General features: G+C 38.7%; 1 pseudogene; it reads left to right on the forward strand.

Moving 5' to 3' along the window:
* The first annotated feature begins 1,879 nt into the window (after positions 1-1,879).
* LOC121041392 (nucleophosmin-like) lies at positions 1,880-2,898 on the forward strand (annotated as a pseudogene).
* The last annotated feature ends 7,348 nt before the right edge of the window (positions 2,899-10,246 follow it).

Consider the following 10,246-nt stretch of genomic DNA (forward strand, 5'->3'; position numbering starts at 1 on the left):
TTGGGAGTGGGGGAGGGGGAGAGAGAAACCTAAGCAGGCTCCATATTGTCAGCGCAGAAACCGATGTGGGGTTCAAACACACAAACCGTGAGATCATGACCTGAGCTGAAATCAAGAGTGGGATACTTAACCGACTGAGCCATACAGGCTCTCCTTCCCTCTACTAACACTTTTTAGTCTCCCGGAGAGCAGACCTCAGACTCTGATGAGATTTCTGTAGCCAATACCACCTAGCTAGAACTTCATAACTGTTTTTGCTTTTAGTGTATGGTTTTTTTTTAACTTTTTAAATATTTATTTAGTTTTGAGAGAGAGAGAGAGAGACAGAGCACGAGGCGGGGGGCGGGGTAAGCAGAGATAGAGGGAGACATAGAATCCAAAACAGCCCCAATGCGGGGCTCGAACTCACAAACCATGAAATCATGACCTGAGCTGAAGCCGGGCACTCAACTGACTGAGCCACCCAGGCGCCCCCTTTTAGTGTGTTTTTAATTGCTTTCTAGTTACTGCTGCACTTCATTTATGGGAAGAGAATACATATTTCCTCTTAAAATAAGTGCATGTCCACTTATTATAACTTTATTTCCATTCAAAATAGCTTTAAGGTATGTACCCTAAACTGATGCAGTGTTATATGCCAGTTATATCTCAGGCGATCAATCATTCAATTAGAAGAAGGGGTAATAAGATAGGAAAGGGGTTCCTGTGAGGCAAGTAAGAGGTAGACAGAATGTTACTCAGCACATCTACATGGGAGTCTCCTCCCATGTGATGTCAGGGTGAAAACTAGGGTTAAGAGGAAAACTACATAGCGGAGTGAAGGAGATGGAGCTGTCTCAGGTGGTTTCCAGGTTTCAGATTAGATGTAACCTTTCTCAACCTGGATTCCTGGAAGAATCAAGCTCCAATGTACAGAGTTATCTACTGTATGTTGTGAATCAACTGCTCTCTTAATAAGCATCTAGAATGGTTCTACATATGTGCAAAGGAAAAAAAATAGCTTCCAGGAGTATTAGTAAATAATAGTACAAGTGGTGGAAAATGATCAAAGTTCTTCAGAGTGGTCGAAACATAAACATCGTAGAATGATTGAAACTTAAGACATTCTCTACTGAAATACAATACAGGAGCCCTTACAGGAGCCACTGTGAAAGGGACTACTGCCCATAAGAAAGAGCCACAGTCCAGCCATTTTCCGGGGTGGGGGGCAGTTTTGTCCCCCCGGAGACATTTGGTTGTGTCTGGACACATCTTGGTTGTCACAATTTTGAGGGTGGTTGTGGGGATTGTGTTACTGGCATCTAGTGCCTAGAGACCAGGGATGTTGTAAAACCCTAGGACAGCCCACAATGGGAGTCGTCTACCCTATCCGTCAATAGTGCCAAGGTGGAGAAAATGCTCTATCCTGACTGTGCTGGGGGTAATTCAGCTGCTGCTGCTTGTCTTGTCTGAAGGCCAAGTCCCTATTTGATAAAGTTCACATGTCACATTAGAGCTGGCAATTCTTGGGTGTTTGACCTTTGGATGAACTTTTCTACTTGTTCTAGACAAATTATTTAATTATAAAGTATCTTCTATTTTAACTTTTAATTCAGAAAGTGTACCAGCAGTGAGCTGCATTCTTGCCCCTGGTCCTTTTATAACTAGATGCACAGACTTTTTGCTACCCGTTTTTTAATTGTTTCAGCTTTAAAAAGGAATCTCGTGTGGGTGATTCTGATCAAAGGAGTGTGGCAGTTTTTATTTCATCTGTTTGGACCATTTCATTGCAAATGGTCCTACAATTTTTGCCCTTTAATGTATCACAGACTTTAATTTGTAAATCTACATTTTACTTTGAAAATATTTCTAGCCTGCATGGCTCTTTTGTGTTACAGTAGTCATTTCTCTCCATCCGCCTTCTCTCCCACCTAAGTGCGTGCCACCACCCCATGGAAGATTCAGTGGACACAGACATGAGCCCCCTAAGGCTCCAGAACTATCTTTTTGGTTGTGAATTAAAGGCTGACAAAGATTATCACTTTAAGGTAGATAATGATGAAAACAAGCACTAGTTATCTTTAAGAACAATTAGTTTAGGGGCTGGTGCAAAGGATAAATTGCACATTGTTGAAGCAGAAGCAATGAGTTATGAAGGCAGTCCAATTAAAGTCACATTGGCAACTTTGAAATGTCTTTACAGCTAACGGTTTCCCTTGCGGGCTTTAAAATAACACCACCTGTGGTCTCATGATTGAAATGTGGTTCAGGGCCTGTGCATATTAGTGGACAGTGCTTCATAGCTGTGGAGAAAGATGCAGAGTCAGAAGACCAAAAGGAAGAGGATGTAAAACTCCTTAGTATATGTGGAAAGCCTTCTGTCTCTGGATGTGGTAGTAACATTCCACAGAAAAAAGTAAAATTTGGTGCCAGTGGAGATGATGATGATGATGATGATGATGATGATGACTTTGATGATAAAGAAGCTGAAGAAAAGCCTCCAGTAAAGAAATCTATATGAGATACTCCAGCCAAAAATGCACAAAAATCAGACCAGAATGGAAAATACTCAAAACCACCAACACCAAGATCAAAAGGTCAAGCATCTTTCAAAAAACAGGAAAAGACTCCCAAAACACCAAAAGGACCTAGTTATGTAGAAGACATCAAAGCAAAAATGCAACCAAGTGTGAAAAAAGGTGATTCTCTTCCTAAAGTAGAAGTCAAGTTCATCAGTTATGTGAAGAATTGCTTCTGGATGACTGACCAAGGGGCTATTCAAGATCTCTGGCAATGAAGGAAGCCTCTTTAAGACATTAGTTTAAACAGTTTGTTACAATTTTCCATCTTATTTCATTTCTGTAACAGTTGATATCTGGCTGTCATTTTTATAATGCAGAGTGAGAATTTTCCAAGTCCTAGCAATCAGACAAAACAAAGAAACAAAAAGCATACAAATCAGCAGGGAGGAAGTCAAACTTTTATTCTTAGTAGACAACATTCTTAGTAGACAACTCTATGTGGAACACACAAGAGATACCAAAAAAACTGTTAGAACTGATTCATGAATTCAGCAAAGCCACAGGATACAAAATGACTGTACAGAACTCAGCTGCATTTCTATACACCAATAATGAAGCAGCAGAAAGAGAAATCAAGGAATTGATCCCATTTACAATTGCACCAAAAATCATAAAATACCTAGGAATAAAGCTAACCAAAGCTGTGAAAAATCTATACACTGAAAACAATAGAAAGCTTATGGAAGAAATTGAAGAAGATACACACACACAAAAAGGAAAAAACATTCCATGCTCATGGATTGGAAGAGCAAATATTTTTAAAATGTCAATACTACCCAAAGCAATCTACATATTCAGTGTAATCCCTACCAAAATAACACCAGCATTCTTCACAGAGCTAGAGCAAGCAATCCTAAAGCTTGTATGAAACCAGAAAAGACTCCAAGTAGCTAAAGCAATCCTGAAAAAGAAAACCAATTGTGATGCTGGAGGTACCACAATTCCAAAGTTTAAGCTCTATTTCAAAGCTGTAATCACCAAGACAGTATGGTACTGGCACAAAATCAAACACATAGATGAATGGAACAGAATGGAGAACCAGAAATGGACCCACAAACATATGGCCAACTCATCTTTGACAAAGTAGGAAAGAATATCCATTGGAAAAAGACAGTCTTTTCAGCAAATGGTGTTGGGGAAACTGGACAGCGACATGTAGAAGAATGAACCTGGACCACTTTCTTATACCATACACAAAATAAACTCAAAATGGATGAAAGATAAATGTAAGCAGAAAGCCATCAAAACCCCAGAGAAGAAAACAGGCAACAACCTCTTTGACCTTGGATTCAACAACTTCTTACTTGACATATCTCTGGAGGCAAGGGAAACAAAAGCAAACATGACCTATTGGGACCTCATTAAGATGAAAAGCTTCTGCATGGCAAAGGAAACAATCAGCAAAACTAAAATGCAACTGAAAAAATGGGAGAAGATATTTGCAAATGACATATCAGATAAAGGGTTAGTATCCAAAAATATAAAGGGCTTATCAAACTCAACACTCAAAAAACAAGCAATCCTGTGGTCAATAGATGTGAATAGACACTTTTCCAAAGAAGACATCCACATGCCTAACAGACACATGAAAAAATGCTCAACATTACTCATCATCAGGGAAATATAAATCAAAACCACAATGAGATACCACCTCACACTTGTCAGAATGGCTAAAAGTAACAACTCAGACAACAGCAGATGTTGGTGAGATTATGGAGAAAGGGGAGCCCTTTTGCACTGCTGGTAAGACTGCAGACTGGTGAAGACATTCTGGAAAACAGTATGAAGACTCCTCAAAAAATTAAAAATAGAACTACCCTATGTCCCAGCAATTGCACTACTAGGTATTTATTAAGAGGATACAGGAGTGATGATCCAAAGGATACAGGAGTGATGATCCAATGTTGATAGCAGCACTATCGACAATAGCCAAAGTAGGGAGAGTCCAAATGTCCATTGACTAATGAATGGATGAAGAAGATGTCGTGTATAGGGATGTGAGTGTGTGTGTGTGTATGTGTGTGTGTGATGGAATATTACTTGGTGATCAAAAAGAATGAAATCTTGCTATTTGCAACAACATGGATGGAAGTAGAGTGTGGTATGCTAAGCAAAATAAGTCAGAGAAAGACAAATATCATATGATTTCACTCATGTGGAATTTGAGATACAAAACGGATGAACATAAGGAAAGGGAAGCAAAAATAATATAAAAAACAGAGAGGGAGACAAACCATAAGATATTCTTAAATACAGAAAACAAGCTGAGGGTTGCTGGAGGGATGTTGAGTTGGAGAATGGGCTAAACGGGCAAGGGGCATTGAGGAGGATACACGTTAGGATAAGCATTGGGTGTTACATGTAAGTGATGAATCACTAAATTCTATTCCTGAAATCATTATTATACCATATGTTAACTAACTTGGATTTAAATTCAAAAATAAATAAATAAATAAATAAATAAATAAATAAATAAATAAAATTAAAGATTAAAATATTTCTATAATGACATGTACTTTACCACATGCAATTAAACAACATTCTGAGCCTCAATTCCTATAATTAAATAATACTGGGGTGCCTGGGTGGCTCAGTTGGTTAGGCATCTGACTTTGGCTCAGGTCACTATCTCATGGCTTATGAGTTTGATGCCTGCTTTGGGCTTTGTGCTAGGCCTGGAGCCTGAAGCCTGATTGGGGTTCTCTGTCTTCCTCCCTCCCTCTGCCCCTCCCCCACGTGTGGGGCCTCGGGGTCGTGTGTGCGTGTGGCCCGGTCGCTGGCGCCCCCCCACCCCCTCAAAAATAAATAAATAAACCATTAAAAAAATAAAGAATACATAGGGGCTTGGTCTGAAATTGTACCAACCTTGGTCCATACCTAAAATTTGGATTTTCAGACTAATTACATGAGGTTATTTTCTTGCCTCTTTCTTCTAAATACAAACTTCAGAAAGTAAACACTAGTTTGTTGAAGATTTTGATTACTGGGGAGATGGAAAATCAGAGTTTTGCTATAATGAGATTGACCTGTATTTAGTGAATAATACTACTGTTACTAAAATGGGAAAAGAAATCATTAGGACATAAATTCATTTTTATAAAGGGATGAATATATAATTGGTGTTTATCATAGAATTACTTGAAAGCAGGCTATCTTGGAAGAATAAAAATACTCACTAATAATTGACCCCTTATAAAATTAGCTCCTCTCCACAGACTTGGAAGCTATTACCTATGTTGGGTAATACCACATTGATTGGTTATTTGTCAATTCTGTGCTTCAGCAGTGTAAAACAAATGCAAAATGTAATTGCAAATCCACCAAATCTTGCCCCTGAAATGCAGGATTTCAGAAAGCCTTAAGAGAGAGAGAAGGAAAAGTTCTCTAATTGAACACAACGACATCCACAGATAAGGACCCAGTAGAGAAAAATTAAGAGAAAATTGACAAGAATGTTTGTAAAATAAATTCTTTAGAAGAGAAAGATTTCAATATCAAAGATAAAGACAGCCTCTTGGGAAAACTGAGGAAGCCTTCAAACACTTTTGCTGAAGTGACCCTTTTGATTATCACACTGTGAAAGTCAAACATGAAAGAAAGGACATTGTATCACTCTCTACTGCCAAAAATACAAAAAAAAATTATTCTTGTCCCCTAATAATCAATGCTTGATTTAAGTTCTGCTCATTCTTACATTTTATGCAAAGTTGCATTCAAAAATTACATATTAACTTTGGAATAAAATTTTGCAACTTTGATATAATTTTTCAAGATAAGGTTCCAATCACACATTTCCTTATGTACTATGAATTTTGGGTTCCCATTTTAATAGCATTCATTTTAAATTATCTTTTTCTACTACCATTTATCCCTGGACAGCTATGACTTCTTGTTAGAGAATCTCATAAAATAGTAGAGTTTAAAGAACAACTATCAGAAGCCATCAGGTCCAGATAAAAAAATTAAGATTCAGTGAGATTGTCACCTGTCTCAAGGTTACAAATTATATAAAACACTTTAATGGAATGTAAAATTACTCTAAGCCAATAAAATAATTTGCAGATAAGAAAAGTAACCCTTTTGAAGACCCTTCATTGGTGCTTCCAAATTTGAAATCATTTGATCAAAGAAGAGCAATAAATATTACTATTTTTGCCCATATATTTCTAAGTCCCCTTCATATTTTTGGTAAATGGTGAGAGAATAGGAATTATGAATCCCACATCTACCACTTCCTCTTGATTAGTCATTCTCTGCTCCTCCTAAAAATCTGTTCCAGCTCTGTGTTTATTTTTGTATTCCCTTTCACTTAGTGTAATCTGTGATGGATCACTATGCAATTAATTTAAATTACCAACATATCATTATGATAATCTTTTTAACTACCTTGAAATGAATACGGTCCTGATTTGACAAGTTCTCACTGCCTGGTATAGGAAACCATGTGGATGCATGCATTTTCCTCATGTTCTGAGGATGATGAGTTTCTCATTTCTCATGTTCTTACTGTGTTTTTGTTTTTTTTTTTTTTCTCACTTCTACCCTTCTCAGCATCCTGTGTCCCCATTAACTGGAGTCTTCTCACACTCATGATTCATGAGCCAGAAATGGCTTACAAACATGTTTGTCCCCACACCTATGTGATGTTTTAAATTTGTATTAGGGGCCAGGTTCAAAAATTGGGTTGTTCACATAAAACAGGTATCTAGCATGTCTTAAAACAAAGACAAACTGGGGCGCCTGGGTGGCGCAGTCGGTTAGGCGTCCGACTTCAGCCAGGTCACGATCTCACGGTCCGTGAGTTCGAGCCCCGCGTCAGGCTCTGGGCTGATGGCCCGGAGCCTGGAGCCTGTTTCCGATTCTGTGTCTCCCTCTCTCTCTCTGCCCCTCCCCCGTTCATGCTCTGTCTCTCTCTGTCCCAAAAATAAATAAACGTTGAAAAACAAAAAAAAAAAAAACAAAGACAAACAAAACAGATCTTGCTGAACTGCTTTGCCACCTGCACCAGCCAGCTAAAGCTTGGTAACGTTCAGCCTCTTTTTACGCAACACCCGCTTTACACTATGCCGCAGTTCTATCAGGTCCCGCTGTCCTATGAAGACAAACTATCAGTTGTTGTGTTGTATCCGTGCTAGTCTTTTTCTTAGAGGGAAGTTAAGGTGAAATATTTCATGTGTATGTGTCCCTAGAGAAAACAGGAAAATGAAAAAGACACAGAAGGCTGCATGTTTCACAGAGAATGGGAGGCAGCCTTCCTATCTTCTCTTGTTTTCCCCACAGCACGTGAGTTGGCAGTCCCTGATTTAGCCCATTGTTCCCGCATTATTTAGTGTGTGTGTCAATTAAGGTTCTCCAAAGAAACAGAATCATTAGGATATATATCTCTAGAAAGGGATTTATTGTAAGGTAGTTATGGAGGCTGAGCAGTCCCATGAGGTACCATCTGTAAGCTGGAGATTCACATGGGCTGGTGGTGTATTTCCAAGGCCTGAGAGATGTGGAGCCTGTGGTGTACACACCAGTCTGGGTCTGGAGGCCTCAGAGCAAGGGAGCACCAAGGGCACAAGAAGATCAATGTTACAGCTTAAGCAGTCTGGCAGAGCTAATTCAACCTTCTTTCACCTTTTTGTTCTATTCAGGCCCTCAACAGATTGGAGGATGCCCTCCCACACTAGGAAGGGCCATCTGGTTTACTCAGTACACCAATTCAGATGCTAATCTCAAACGTAAACACCCTCACAGACACACCCCAAGTTTTGTTTAACCAGCTATCTGGGCATCCTGTGGCCCAGTCAAGTTGACAAATAAAATGAACTCTCCCAGTGCTCTTGTGGGGATGAAAAGTATAAATCAGTACATGAATTAATGCAGATGAAAAGTGTGTATATGCTTCACAGACCAGGGAGGCTGTCATTGGCATATTTCATCAACGTTTGAAAGTGCACACCACAAATCTTAAAACCAAGAAATTTCATACTGGAGTAGTGGCTATATAGATGATTATCAGATTGTTTATTCCTAGTCCTTTGCCTTTTCCCAAGAAGTTTGAGGTCTGCCAGAAATTTACATGAAAAGAGAACAAAACAGTGCAAGTATTTTTCTTGTATTTACTGCTTTAAAATCATCCTGAATTTATTTATTCATTTTTTATTTCCTCCCCTCCTCCTCCTTTATGCTCATCATAAGAAGGTCTTATGATATCTCAAGCTGATATAAACTTAAATGGAAATGTTTGCCTGCTTGTTTTGATAAGGACAGACTAATGCCTTTTTCCTCTTCCCAAGTAAAGAAATCTCTAGAATGTGTGAAACTGTTGGTAGCAGGTCCCAATTCCCAACAGAGAGACTGGTCGTTTACTTAACAGTCTGCTTTGGGGGCTACTCTGAGGAGCTCAAAGGTCAAGTCCCTAATCAACAAAACTCTAGTGAAATATTTTAAAATACAGCCAGTAACCATCCAGATAATGGCCACACAAGAGAGTTAAAAGCTCTTTGGCATGTTTATATCTGACCTTCGTCTATTAACCTCAAGGAAAGGTAATGAAAGTTACACTCAAGAGAGATGATATTATATACTTCAGGATAAATCTACTTAATGAATAAGTAATAAGCAAATTTTTAAAGAATATGAAATTCCTGGGGACTCTTTGGAAAAAATTTAAAATCTCAATCCGGAGTGTGTTTACCATATAATTATGTAAATGATAATTAGCCCACAATTTCTGAGCCTGAAAGTTTCTTCATTACTAAATAATGCACTAGAAAGAAAACAAACCACTACCACAAAATCTGCAATGGCCAACATCAATTAAATATGGATTTCTAGAATCTTATTTTAGCTATACTAAAATGCCTTTATAACAATAACAAACAGTAACACAGACACTTGGAAGAAACGTTCAGATGGAAAGAAATGAAGCAGCTATAATTAAAAAAAAAATACCTTTATCTTGAGTGATCTGCCAGCTCTCGAAGGAAATGGGACATAGTTAACTGTGGTGGGGAGATTAATTGGTATTTATTTGCCTATTTATACTGGGTAAGACAAAGATTAAATAAGAGAGTTTATTAATGCTTTGTTCAGCATTTTTAAGACCCATCCCCAACCCCAACCACTACTTACCAAGGAAATTTAAAACTCCTTCTGGTATTCTAGACCCCTCACCATCTGGTCTTTGCTTCTGTGTTTTAAACAGATTTCCTACTACTCTCTCAGAAAATAGTAGAGCCTAGGGTTATTTATGGGTCTGGATTTAATTTCTAATTCTACCATTAACTGTCTGTGTGACTTTGGGTAATGTTATTCAATTTCCTTTAGCCTCCATCTCTGTTTGTAAAAGAAGTCATTCATCAGAGGCTTAAATGAGGATTAAATGAGATAGTCTGTGTTGTGGACTTGGCCCCATTGTGGGCATGAGGTAGGCATAGCAGACATTGAGCTTGCTGCAAGGACAAATTTAACTTCTCTCTGTGCCCTGGCAGTGGTCACCTTGAGCCTTCTTCCCACTCCATCTCTTCCAGTCTGTATCCACCTTTCAGGTGCTCCCCATAAAGCCTACTGACTCCCCACCTTTACTGGATGTTGCCTCTCTGGCTTCCAATTCTTTTCCCTGGAATATACAGACTCAGCAATTGACCACAAGCTCTGTGGGGACAGGAGGCATATCCCAGTCATCTTTGTTTTAC

The sequence above is a fragment of the Herpailurus yagouaroundi genome, unplaced genomic scaffold (genome assembly GCF_014898765.1).
Source record: "Herpailurus yagouaroundi ecotype Mexico unplaced genomic scaffold, PumYag 183, whole genome shotgun sequence".
Taxonomy (NCBI): Eukaryota; Metazoa; Chordata; class Mammalia; order Carnivora; family Felidae; genus Herpailurus; species Herpailurus yagouaroundi.